At 42.3% G+C, this 14,248-nt stretch overlaps 1 pseudogene across 1 annotated transcript; it reads right to left on the bottom strand.

Annotated features, from left to right (window-relative positions):
* Positions 1-5,480: 5,480 nt before the first annotated feature.
* Positions 5,481-10,200, bottom strand: LOC147637463 (GRAS family protein RAD1 pseudogene; annotated as a pseudogene). The gene has a single exon (XR_015266040.1). The product of XR_015266040.1 is annotated as a GRAS family protein RAD1 pseudogene (transcript).
* Positions 10,201-14,248: the final 4,048 nt, after the last annotated feature.

Here is a 14,248-nt window from a genome sequence, read left to right as displayed (position 1 = left end):
CTCGATCAAAGACAAGGCTCTGATACCACTGTAATGATAGAGAGAGAAAGAAAGAAAGTGCACTCATGATGGAGTACCACATGCACTCAAGGGAGTACCACCATAGCCATAGAAGCATAGAGCTCCAAGAAAATATGATGTTATTAGTCAAAAGTGATTAATGCCCCTAGTTACAATATTCACTTATATACTTGCCCACCTTTTCACACTCATTAATGTTGGGCCTCATACTTACCCAGCCATATCCATGACCACTAGTTTTGTACAAACTCAAGCCCCTTTCATTACAATATGATTAATCTAAGGTAGATGTAATCTAAGTTTACTCATGATGAGTATGTGCAATAAACTCAAGCACAATTAGGTTACAAGATTAAGACTTGTACTCATAAAGAGGCTTGACATGTGTGCACGATTAAGACTTGTACTCATAAAGAGGCTTGACATGTGTGCAAGTGATATATTTCACTGCTTGAAATGGCCCCCTTTTATATAAGGAGGTACACCCTTGGGCTTTTACATCAATGTGGGATAATTCTTAACTCTTATTTCTAGTTCACATGTCACCTTAAATCTCAACATATGTGTCCCTCTCTCCCTCTCTCCCTCCCTCCCTCACATAACCCACACACGCTCTCTCTCTCTCTCTCACACACACACACATACATGCAACATTGCATACACACACACACACACACACACATCACATGCATCTCTCTCTCTCTCTCTCTCTCTCTCTCTCTCTCTCTCTCTCTCTCTCTCTACCTCTACGCTAAGTGATACATTTCATTGCTTGAAATGCCCCCCTTCTATATAAGGAGGTACACCCTTGGGCTTGTACATAATGTGGGATAATACTCAACTCTTCTGTCTAGCTCACATATCACCTCAAATCTCAACATATGTGTCTCTCTCTCTCTCCCTCCCTCCCTCACATAACCCACACACACTCTCTCTCTCACACACACACACATACTGCAACATTACATACATACACATGCACATGCACACACACACATACTGCAACATTACATACATACACATTACATGCATAATACACATGCACTCTCTCAATGGAGCCTACCTGGACTATGGCGGTGGTGTCGAGCTATGGTGGCGGACAACATCGAGTTATGGCAACGATGTCGGGGCTAGCGGAGTAGCGGCGGCAATGTCAGGCTATGGGGGGTGAACAGCGGCGATGTCGGGCAGAGAGAGAGAGAGAGAGAGAGAGAGAGAGAGAGAGAGAGAGAGAGAGAGAGAGAGAGAGAGAGTAGTTCGGGCGTTGGGCAGCATGAGGCGACCTAGCGATAGGTGATGTGGCGACCATCTACCCGACCTGCGTTGGCAACCTAGCGGCGCTGCAGGGAATGACCTCCAATGAAATTGACAGTGGGCGGCAAGTGGTGGGAGGTGGAAAGGGTGCTACTGCAAGGAGAGAGGGAAGAGGAAAGGTGGACCGAGGAGGAAGGGAGGAAGCCCAAGGAAAACCTTGGGAATGGAATTTGGGAAATTCTATTCCCACGTCAGTACCTCATTAATGCCCATTTCCACACAATAAATCTCATTTATGTGTCAGCCTTGATGACTTTTCGATGACGGTGTTCCCACTGTCCAGTGCCCCCAGCAATCGATATCAGTGGTCAGAGTTTACTTTCACGGCGGCAGTCGGGGAGATCTGATGGCGTGTCATGCTAGATGTGATTGCCCAACATTTCCAGCCATTGATCCCAACACTACAAGCCCATCTGACTTAGTGTTGAGGTTAATGGACCCGAAGAAAATGAGTTCAATGTTAAGGTATGTGCTCTACTTCAGGTTCATCCAGTGGAGACTAACTATGGGCATCCCCAATGGAGACTAACTATGGGGAGCTTGTGGAATCTTGGGTTGACGTCATGGAGGAGTATTTTGGCTAACCTCTAAGTATGGAGTAAAGTGTTGATGGCTTGAATGAAACTATCGAGATCGGCTAAATTCCTTTGGTGTGGAAGAACGAGTGCTACACTACCAAATCAACTGACTTGGGAAGGGATCCTGGACAAGACTCCACAAAGGCCTGGCTAACTTCTCATAATGGAGACCTCATTTGGGAAGACAAAAGGGATAGGATCATGGAGCGATATCATACTCCAAAATATGAATCAAAGAAGAAGAATATTTTTATGCCCTAGAGCAAAAGAATCTGACGGTGGATGCCTACCATTCCAAGTTTTGCATCCCTGCTGATGAAGTTTGCAATGGACCTAGCCAAGCAAAACCCTCAAGCCGCTTCATGAGAGGGCATGAATCCTCCTCATAAAATACTAAGTAAGTGTAGCCAATCCCACTTCCATCTAGGATTCCCTGGATAGAGCCATAACCCCCTTGAGAAGAAACATATATCAAGCTTAAGCAATCTAACCAAAGTAAGGGATTTTACCACATGCATAACTTGACCCACTCGCTCAAACATTAGAATAATGATCGAATTTCCAAAGACATTAAGATCAAATTATGTTAATGTTACAGAGTTGATTATGCAAAAGATAGGGGTTTTTTAGGTTTGTTCATAGAAGTATACACTAGATGCATTCAATTTAAAGCTTGCAAGCTCATGTTGATGCCCTCTTAGGACCTTCAAAGTGATTATCGAGCTTAAGTGCTTATTGAGCTTAGATTGGCCCCCTTTAAGCGTAAGTGAAAATACAAGACCTTCAAAGTGATTATCGAGCTTAAGTGCTTATTGAGCTTAGATTGACTCCCTTTAAGCGTAAGTGAAAATACAATGATGTTAATAACATGATGCCATGGTTTTTGTTCACGTGTTGATCTACATGCATTGGTCTAGCCCAATTGAAATTAAGAACAATTAATTCTAGTAAAGACACTAAAATCTTGTTATTTCTAGCTAAGAATACAAGTAAGAAAAATGTGAACGGTTTCAGCACAGACATCCTGAGAAGTAGATTTTAGCCGAATTGCCTAAGGGTGTAGAGCCTTAAATCCCATAGTATAATAAAAAATAAACATGAGATCTAAAAGATTCATCATGCACATCAAGCTTTTTGAATGATCATGTGTTGAAATTAGAGCAATGTGATGAGCTATGGTGGATCAAATACTAGAATCAACATCATTAACAAAGTGATTAGCAAATAATTAAGACGTGATTAGTGAGTAATTAACAAATAGCTTAATGTAGGCATGGAAAATCAAAAACCAGCAAATTCTCATTAGGCCAATGCCTCAATTTATAGAGTTTACATCAAAGCATCTAATCCCATTGATTTCTCCTTGATTCACTCCACCTCTCCCAGAATATCTCCACCTCTTTTGCTTGATTCTCTCCACCTCTTCACTTTTCCCAGAATATCTCCACACTTCCTAAATCTTCTCATGCTACCCTTTATTCTCTCCCAGTAGATTCTTCTCACCTTTTCACAGGTTCTTTCACATTTACACATTCTCTTTTACAGCCTCTAACCAAGGGCTTGTTCCCGCACACCTCCCCTCAAGTGAATACTCCTAGAACACCTAGACCCTATACCAAGTTTCCCTCTTACTTGATAGTCCACGACAACCAGTGTCTAGCACACCTCCCCTCAAGTTAACTTAGCACACCTGGACCCTGTACCAAGTTTCTCTCTTACTTGATAGCCCGCGACCAGTGCCTCAAGTCCCTAAACTCATAGTCCTTGACACTCTCTCTCTCTATGTGTCCAAGGCTTACTACAAGGGCCCGCGACCTTGACTAAAGTGCTCACACATACATCTATCTACCACGTGGCCTACATCATCGGTGGCTCAGAGGTGGTTTTACTTTGTTGGGACAGGTTACATTGGGTTGTGGGGTCTCTCTCTCTCTCTCTCTCTCTCTCTCTCTCTCTCTCTCTCTCTCTCAGAGATTTTCACATGGCTCCTCACTCTTTGGAGCCTCACGTCTTCTCTTGTCTTCAGTCTTCTTGTCTTGGCAGCTTCTCTTCACGCGTCCATGTCTTCCTCTTCTTTCAGTCTTCTTGTGGCAGCTTCTCTTCACGCGTCCATGTCTTCCTCTTCTTTCAGTCTTCTTGTGGCAGCTTCTCTTCTCGTGTCCATGTCTTCCTTCAATGCTTCCTTTAGATCTTCTTGGTGTGGATCTTCCTCTTGGAAAGAAATGTTCTTCTTCTTTCATGGCTGGGGCCATGAGCTTGTCCGTCAGGTCTTCTTGCTCCATGTGAGCAATATGTTTAAATGTTTTGCTGACAGTTCCTTTGGGTTTTTGATGTTTATCTTGTGTCATTATGCAATGCAAACCCAAATTTATGTGGGAGGTCTTACCTCTTGCCTTATTCTGGACAAGGGCAGTGTCTGATCCCGTTTTTACACTGATGTAATGTGCCCAATACATAATGCATATAGCATTCATTCTTATGCACATTCCCAAACGCAACTCTGGCTGTGAATAATCTTGAATTTGAGTGAGATTCACAGGCATTAACCAAGGGTTAAATGCAAAATGATGATTACCACAATTTTATCAGCATATTTTTACCAGAAATTACATTGAATCAAGGATAACCAATTTGTACGGAATGGTTGGAGTATCAAAACAACTCCGAATTACAATCTAAAGTTATAGGGATCTGTATCAGATACCTAATGGTTAATTTGAACCCTCAATTGTACCAAAATATAGTGATTAGCATTGATTAATCATTGATTAGTAAATTAATCCACTGTTTTGTGTGCAAAAAACAGAGTATGCGGGGAGTCCAGATCTAATGCCTTAGACTCCAAATGAGCTCAAATGCTTTCAAGGCCATCAATAGCAATGAGTCTAGTAGAGGATTAAGCCAATAAACACAAGATTTGACCAAATATTGAATGCTTAATCTCTGTTTTACCAAAGTCACCTGTGCAGATTTGATGAAGAGCTTGGATCTCACTGTAGACTTGATCAAATTGAATTCTGACTTCACCAGCTTGTAGAGCATGCTTGAAAACCCCTGGAGCTATGAGGAATTAGAGCAATTAAATTGGATGAAGACAAGATCTGTAATTTTCTCAGAAAAAACTGCGCCTGCTAAAATCGCGATTTCTCCTTCGTTTGGCGGCGGTTTGCTGCGTTGTTTCGACTGGCTGGAGCACAAGAGTGTTGGCTGTTTGTGGCTAGAAGGGTTTGGCCTAATGTTGAGTGTGCAAGGAGCTAGAGCTCCTCCACCAGCTGGGGGTACAGAGGTGAGTTGAAAAATAACTAAAAAATTGATTATTTTCTAATTATCTACTACTAATCCTGATTAATTAGATAATGGGCTCATAAACCTGATGGATTCTAGGCATGGCTCTGATACCATGTTGAAATTAGAGCAATGTGATGAGCTATGGTGGATCAAATACTAGAATCAACATCATTAACAAAGTGATTTAGCAAATAATTAAGATGTGATTAGTGAGTAATTAACAAATAGCTTAATGTAGGCATGGAAAATCAAAAACCAGCAAATTCTCATTAGGCCAATGCCTCAATTTATAGAGTTTACATCAAAGCATCTAATCCCACTGATTTCTCCTTGATTCACTCCACCTCTCCCAGAATATCTCCACCTCTTTTGCTTGATTCTCTCCACCTCTTCACTTTTCCCAGAATATCTCCATACTTCCTAAATCTTCTCATGCTACCCTTTATTCTCTTCCAGTAGATTCTTCTCACCTTTTCACAGGTTCTTTCACATTTACACATTCTCTTTTACAGCCTCTAACCAAGGGCTTGTTCCCGCACACACCCTATTCACTTGTATATTTCAACACATAGGGAGTCATTTATAAAAGCCAATGACATAGATGTGAGTGAAAGTAGGGGCAACATGTAAAGGGAATTGAATCAGGTGTCAAAGCCTGTCTCTGGTAAAGGAGGGCTTCAAAGTGTTGTGTAATAACCCTTCTGACTATTATGACATCATAGAAGCATTCAAGCTCTTTCCACTACCCTTTATTCTCTTCCAGTAGATTCTTCTCACCTTTTCACAGGTTCTTTCACATTTACACATTCTCTTTTACAGCCTCTAACCAAGGGCTTGTTCCCGCACACACCCTATTCACTTGTATATTTCAACACATAGGGAGTCATTTATAAAAGCCAATGACATAGATGTGAGTGAAAGTAGGGGCAACATGTAAAGGGAATTGAATCAGGTGTCAAAGCCTGTCTCTGGTAAAGGAGGGCTTCAAAGTGTTGTGTAATAACCCTTCTGACTATTATGACATCATAGAAGCATTCAAGCTCTTTCCACGATAGGTGGAAAAAGAGCTAGATATTTTGTCAATAGGGGTATCACATAGTGTATATTGACCATTCATATGAGCTATTCCGTGCAACCACTAGTTTTTGGCATCCACAAGCATTGTGCATGAAGTGTGGATGCACAAGAGGCACACATAGTGCATTCAAGTGTCCCTTAAGGAGAGGTAACACGCCTCAAGCCCCTCTTAATAAGTAAGGCTGGTTTTTTGTTGTGAGATGAAAGGTAACTTCAAGATGGGGGGGGTTTTTTGTTGTGAGATGAAAGGGCGGAGGGGGAAGAGGACTTCCATGCAGAAGCCAGCATGATAGGCTTGCCTTTCCAGCCCAAAACCAAGCACCCTTTTTCTTCTGTAAGAGTGTAGCCATCACAAGAGTAGAGGGAGAGGAGCATTCTCGCTTGGCTCATGAACTTGAGCGGGACAGCTTGGAAGCCCGCCCTGCTCATTTGTCTTCTCCATTGATCTGCCCTCTCGTGTCTCTCCACTCTCTGCAAACCCTCGCAGGCCACTATGTTTCGAATCTCCTCAGCAAAGTAGAGCCTTTCCACCCTGAGCCGCTGCTGGCTATGGCGCGGCAAGCTGGCCTCCAAAGAGTCGAAGATGGCCGAGTAGTAGTGGAGGGACTCCAAGAACCTGCCCAAGAAGAAGGGCCCATTGTGGCTCGCATCCTGCTCCACAAGGGTCATCACCGCCGGCCCCAGCCTGTGTAGTCCCTGCAATACCCCCTTCAGCGACCCCCTGCTCTCCTTGACCACTCTGTGCAGCTGCAACACACTATTAATCGCCAGAGTTTCACCTTCCCGGATGCCCAGCTCCGTGGGCGTCAGCATCGTTGTCTCCATAACTTCTGCCAAGGCTCTGAACTCCAATGGCACCTTCAGAGAGCTTGCAAACTCCTCTAGCTCCCTTCCCCACTCATTCATCTCCATCAGGGTCTCCAGGCCCGCCCCTATGGCAGAAATTCGCACATGGGGTGGCCCTTCCGACCTCGTCGCCAGGGCCCTTATCAACCCTGGCCATTGTAGGTTCTGCATCATGCCCAGATCCACTATGTGCACCTGCTTCTTCTTCTCAAATGCCTGTAGAATGGCCTCATTTGCTGCGAAGAAGCCAAAGGAGATGTATGGGCTGCACTGGTAGAGCTGTAGCAGGCCCTCTCTCCTCTCAGCTCTTGTCGGCGCGGTAAAAACCTCTCGGCTCAGGGTTTCCTTGGACATGGTGGCCAGGCGTGCAGAGAGGCCCTCTGCAAAGCAGTAGGTCACTCGCTGGATTGAATCACCGGAGTAGGATGCAAACATGTTCAGCCGCTCCAGCAATGAAGCTGCCAAAGGGAGGTCTCTCCACGCGACCGCCTCTGCACCTGCCAGAAGCAGATGAACTAATTGAAGACCATTGTCTTGGATGTTCTCATCATTTTCGGCATGGATGCAATCAGGATCTGGAGCCATCTCCCTCTCGGCAATCAGCCGATCATTATTCTGCAATGAGCCAGATGTGTTAGTACCCATCTTTGCATGTGGGATCATTGTTGATGGTAATTCATTTGGGATCATTGATGGCAATTCTGCCCGGATGTTGCTGCTAGCTAGTTGAATCAAAGGCCTTTTCATCTTATTTCTATGTACATCATCCATGCCATAATTGTGCTGTGGAGTGTGGACTTGCTGGTAGTCTATTGTGTTGCTAGATCCCATGTGAGGCAAGTGAGGCTCCGTTTCGTCCTCGGTAAAACATGAGCTCCTTTGGGAGTCGAATGAACTTGCACTCTTGCATCGACCCAATGGTTGTGACCTATCAGAAGTGGGCATTAACTCTTCACAAGAAATCTCCCCTGTATGGTTGATGTATATATTCACCAGATCATCTTCTTCCCAGGAACACATCAAATTGGAGTAACTGCCTGATGTTATATCTGATGGAGGCGTATGCATCTCTTGCTCCTCCATGTCCATGTACTCTCTCTGCATTATTCCACCAACTTGTGTTTGTGGATATCCGTTATTGTAGAAACTTGTGGTATAAACTGAGTCAGCAATGCCATAATGAGTGTAAGGGGCATTGTTCTCCAGGTAAGGAGGCAGGAAAGACTCCTGATCCTGATCTGCCCACAATGCCAAATCATTATCTTGCAGCATGCATTCTGCTTCACCCCATTGATCAAAGCCCGGTTTTGACAAGCGGACGTATGGGTCTTCTGACTTCTTCCAATGAGAGGGTGCATCAGTTTTGTTGGAGGTACCTGACTGGAGTTCCTCTGGAAGAAGGTGAGTGTAACTATCCCAACATACTTGAGCATGTGGGCATGATGGGTTGGGATGTGAGTCAGGGCCTGACATATCCAAACCTGTGTACTGGAAACATGTGCATTCCAATGGTGGAGAGAAGCGACTGCCTACGTCCAGAACAGATGTTGGCTCGAACTCATCGATGGGATAGCAGCTGATGGCATCCCCTAATTTTTGCCTTCTTTGGCTGCTATCTAGCAACTCCTTAATACCCCCTGTCCATGCAATAGCTCCATCACCAGCAGAGAACTCCATTGGGCAGCTTGATCTGACCACCGAATCAAGAAGTAGGAGAATGCAACTGTGTAGACAAAGCCCGAGAAAGAATCAATAAATCCAAGAAAGGGTGACTCATTCGTGTTGGAGATGCTTCAGCTAGTTAGAACTAAGTGGGTAAGGGGAGCAAGACCTAGGTACAAAGGCAATCTATGGAGCTAAACTTGAGCTGCTATGTGCTGAAAGGTGAGGATGCTACCGATGGGAGCTCAAGAGCTATGGCAACTATGGTGATTACTTGTTGAAGGTGAAGTGTGGGAGCAAAAGGTTTCTCTTATTTTCAATCGGGTTAGAACCAGGTTGTCTTGTGTGCAAGCAAACCAACGCCCTCAAAAAGAAGAGAAGGCTACTTTATGTACGAGTCCTTTTGAAAAAACGAGAAGGCTTTGAATGGCTAAGTAGGAGGGGAAGGCTTTGTGTATTGCAAATGGCATCATCCTATGGTGAAGCACAGTCTAGGCTGGTGGCTTCCACATGCAAAGGGGAGGTTTCTCAGGGGGACAAGTGTAATGTGAAGGAAGGGAGGGGGGGGGGACCATAGCTATATAATTCACGCAGGAAGGGACCAAAATGAGAGGGGAAGGTGTGAACATGGAGGATGTCGTTACTTCTGTTTGGTTCCCCTTGTTTTGGTGGCCAGCCCTGATAGTGGACAAAGGAGAAAGCCGGCCAAGCAAAGGTCCACAAGCTCCATAGGGCTTGGGGAGGGGAGGGGAGGGGTCCTTGACCAATGACTACAGTATGCTTGTTTTGTCTGTACAAGGGAGTCATCATCTCCAATACATGCTTGCTAGCCCCATGTGCACCCACACTACATGACCTTTTGGGACCCTTCCCAATGGGGTCACCTTGATGGGTCCCTGGGTCTTTTAATTCCAAGATGCTTGGAATCCCCTCCCCCCCCTTTTTTTTTAATTTTTTGACAATCCTTCCATTCCTTAGGAGCAGCCAATCACATGCTTTCATGAGAGGTGCATAGAGGGCCAGGAGGGTTTGGAGGTGTAGGCGGTGGAGCATCCCTTTGACAAAAGTGGGCAAGCTTCCTCAAGCATATTCTAATAAATGAGCCGCCTCGGATCCCTATGACGTAGGGGAAAAGAAACCATAAGCTCTAGACAAAGCTTGCATAATTAAGCTCTAAGTAGAAGTACCTTAGCCACTTATGATCAGCTTGAACACCCCCAAAAATTAAAAATTTAAAAAAAATCCATTTTCACAAGCGTACAAGTGAGACAAGCGCGTGCCATCACATCAATTCCAATGATTTTTATCATTAAATATGGAATAATTTGCCTTCGAGCTTCTTACTTGAAAAAGAATATATTGCACACAATCATGTGCATACACCCAAACTAGTTTCTAATGGAAATTAAATTCTCTCTCTCTCTCTCTCTCTCTCACACACACACACATATGACCTTAAAAGTTTTTATCTCTTGTATTTGGTTCCACTCGTTTTATGACTAGTATAGTATATCTCACATTGCACTTGAGTACTAGAGGCAAGAGGCAACCTTCTACTAGGACTTGGAGTCCAAGCAATTTTATTATTGAGAGTGCTTGTTGACATGCCATTTGGAACGCATAAATCTCTCTAGTTATCACACCATTACAGATGATGTGGTAGTACCTTTGTCATGGTGCTACAATAGATGCCGTCTTAAAGTCTTGCCATATGGCAAAGTCTCTCTCTCTCTCTCTCTCTCTCTCTCTCTCTCTCTCTCCGCCCCACGTGTGTCACTCTTTTGCACAAGGATGGTTCCGTGCACGAATGGTATTTTTCATTGATGTGCACACTTTCATAAGCCAATAGATGTGAAAAGCTAATCTACTCTAAAATTTTGTATGAAGTTGAGAATATATCTCAATCGTAATATATTGTGCACAGATTTCAAGCATATCTTTAGTAAGTGAATGTCATATCCTCGAAAATACAAGAGTTGGTTTAACTTGTATTGATTGAATGACCAAACATATTGCAAAAATAGGCTTACTTGATTTTTGGAGGACACTTTTAATTCTTTTAGGTATGGGAAATAGGATGAAGCCCAAACAAAATCAAGGCGAGAATGGTTGCAAAATGGGCAAGCATGATAGTGTTTGAGCAAATCGATATCAATACAAAAGTGACTATTCATAGATATTTAAAAGATGGAATAGTTAACTAGAAATGCAATCGGAAGATGTAAATAAACAAGATAATGACCCACAAGAATTCATATTATTTCCTTTGTCTTTAGGTGAAGATCATATCTTTGATTAGAGATTGAAAAATGTGTCTTGTGATTTATCTTGCAAGAAGAGGACATTGTGGATTTCCCTTTTAAACACAGTCAAATAGATCCTTTTGATTGATAACATAGACACTTCCATGCAAAGTAGAACAATCCTTTTATTTCCTTCTTGTTTTCTTGAAATAATATATTCAATTCATCACATATTTAATCGATAATTAGATATAAACTTGAAGTGAGAGTGTAAATATAGTCTAGTTAGATAAAAGGATATTTGATATCAACCAAGCTTGAAGCTTTAGCACATGGGTGTTTGCATGATAGAGAAAGATACAATATGTTTTTTTTTGGAAATAGATATATATATATAATATTATCACTGAAGCTTCTTTACAAAAAGTTCAGAGATGCCCAATTCCAAAGCCTATTCTAGATCCTTTACATTGCAATTGAGTAGCTTACATAGAAGATCCCATCTTTCATCTTCCCAAACAAAGGAAGACTGGTTCCAAGAAACATGGTACCCTAGCTGCATACATGCTATCATCATTACTTCAGAGCTATAGCCTTTGGGAGAGGCAGCTTCTCCAAAACTTGTTTGCCAACCCCCACCTTCACCATTGGCCTGGTGCCCAGGGGGTTCTCAATAAAGGCTACAAAGGTGTAGCTGGGGTGTTTTTCTTGAGGTACCAAATTCTTATCTTTGGCCCATATTTGGGGAGCCTTGCCTTCACATCATAACCTGAATAACCCTGCATAACACCATAAATTAGGAGACTTAGTATGTACAAAGGTCTACTAATCAACAGATCAATTGATCCCAGTCTGTAGAGAGTATATTGAGTGGAACATGTCATCATTATTAAACTTATTAACATAATATATAGACTAGCACAAATGAATACATTTATACATCAGCTCAATCACATCTAGACCAATAATCCCCCCTTTCTAAAAGACCAAATTGTTCCTGGCAATACATATCTCCCATAAGCAACCAAATCTAATAATGTTGAATCACAGACTGATGTCATCCTCAATATCCACCCCCGTTCCAAGAACCCAATCCCCCCAAAGACCTTGGACTCCTAAGGTCTTGGCTACCCATTTCCCAATTTAAATGAAGACATTACTTGCCGAAAGGAGTAAGGACATTTGTTTTTCACTAGATTGCAACATAATTGGATATATCAATGATGTCTATTATGTCTTGTTCAAGTTTACAAATCAAATTATTTGACAGCACTAAACTTCTCAAAGAATTTCACTAGTGGGATTGAATATGGTCCAAAGGGACTCACTTTCAAGGTTTTCTTCATATCATCTATTTGGAAAACATAACTCATGTCCTTCCTGTCATATATGTACATGTGGGATTATAATAAGCTAAAAACAAAAGAGGACAATAAACTTATTAAAGTCTCCATGACTTATTGGCTCCTTTAAATCTCAAAAACCATGACTTATCGAGAGTTTTTTTTTTAAGGAGGGCCTCCAAAAAAAGTATAGAGCCAAGGTTGGCTATCCTCCCCTCTACCCCTTGTTCTCTCCCTCTTAAGTCTTTAAGCCCTCCTTTTTGTACTCTCTCTCTCTCTCTCTCTCTCTCTCTCTCTCTCTCTCTCTCTCAAAAGGTCATGTGCTCTCTAAACATCCACTATAAAAAAATCGCACTATCTACCACCCGAAGCCCATATCGAGCATGTTTCTCTCTCATGTCACCTCGTGGCCAACATTGCACACCTCCTCATGGGTTGGCAAGTCAAGAGAAGAAGAAAAATTTTTATGCCTAAAATTGCTCCAAGAACACATTTCTCAAGGTATCCCAAGTCAAAATATGAGCATTCCCAAAGTACACTAAATCCATGGCTATACCTTTTAGGCTACAAGAAAATATATTAGTTCCCCCTTTGTCAATCAAGATGCCATTGGTTGTGCAAAAGACTCAAAAGGCACTATAAAAGTTGTAAATGATATGAGAAAAGTTGGCCATGACCAAGCTTATTAGTTAGTTTTTAAGTTTTCGGGCACTTGAATGTGAATAAAGGCCAGATACAAAAAAGACATTTTTCATAATACAAAGAAACAATCTCTGTTTGTGCCAAGTGAGTTCTTGCTATCTACTTGCTCTTTCTCTTGTGCATGTGTGTGTGTGAGAGAGATACCAAGTTGAGAGCTCCTAGCATATGTGTCTCTTTATGCATTGTGAGAGAGACTATAGAGAGTGAGAGAGGTGTGTCCTTGCAAGGAGACGTAGCAAAACCTCTTGTTGATAGCAAGAGGTTTGTCCTTGCAAGGAGACGTAGCAAAACCTCTTGTTGATAGCAAGAGGGAGGCATGTAAGCTTGGAGATAGCTACCACTAGTGGAGCCTCGAGGTCATAGAGTTCCTATGCTTGGAAGTAAGGTAAATATCCCCATGATGATCATAATCTATTTCCATTTATGCATGATTGAGAGAGAGTTCTTGAAGGAATAGAAATGGGGCTTAATATTTTTGGCACCACTACTGGGGACTAATCTTGCTTCTTTCTTTTTCTTAGAGCACTCAGCTCCTTTCTTACATGCTTAAAAATCTATATTTTCAGTTTTGGTGAGGTTTTGAGTGAAGAATGGATAAGATTGTTATATAATGGCGAAAAGCAAGATAAAAGTTTGTTTTTTTGTTGTTTTTGGATAAAGGATTGGGTTGTGAGTACTTGGAAAACCTAGAGGGAAGTAAACCGAATTATTTTGTTGTTACTTTTTGTGTTTCCAACATTTTTTATTTTTTCACATGAAAAACCAACGTGGTGTGTTTTTTTGCTTTTTGATACTATCATAAAAACTATACAAAATATTATTTTAAGTCTTTCTAGAGTTTTGTAAGGTTCCCCCTTCCAAAAATAGGGGAAACACTTAAGATAGTCCACTAAGTCTTATCTTAGAGAAAATTTCTTACTCATCGACACCTTGACCATACAGAGATTCAAGGATACGATTCATAGGTAAGACCTAGTTCTATCCCGCAGGGGGAGCGTGGCAACTCTACTAGTCTTGATTCCTAGAGACAACGCTTTTTTCTTCATCCATGCAAGGCACAGCCGCTGGCCTAGTCTTCTAGAATAGAGTTGTCCAAGAACCTAATTATATAGCGTAGGGCTTTCACTTAATCTGTTGGAAAGCTACCCGACTAATCGGGTCCACCCGTCCGTAG

This window comes from Cibotium barometz, chromosome 6 (assembly GCF_041138505.1).
Source record: "Cibotium barometz isolate CiBa-2024 chromosome 6, ASM4113850v1, whole genome shotgun sequence".
NCBI classification, from domain to species: domain Eukaryota; kingdom Viridiplantae; phylum Streptophyta; class Polypodiopsida; order Cyatheales; family Cibotiaceae; genus Cibotium; species Cibotium barometz.
Note: the sequence above shows the minus strand (reverse complement) of the source record. Positions and strands in the feature narration are given on the sequence as shown.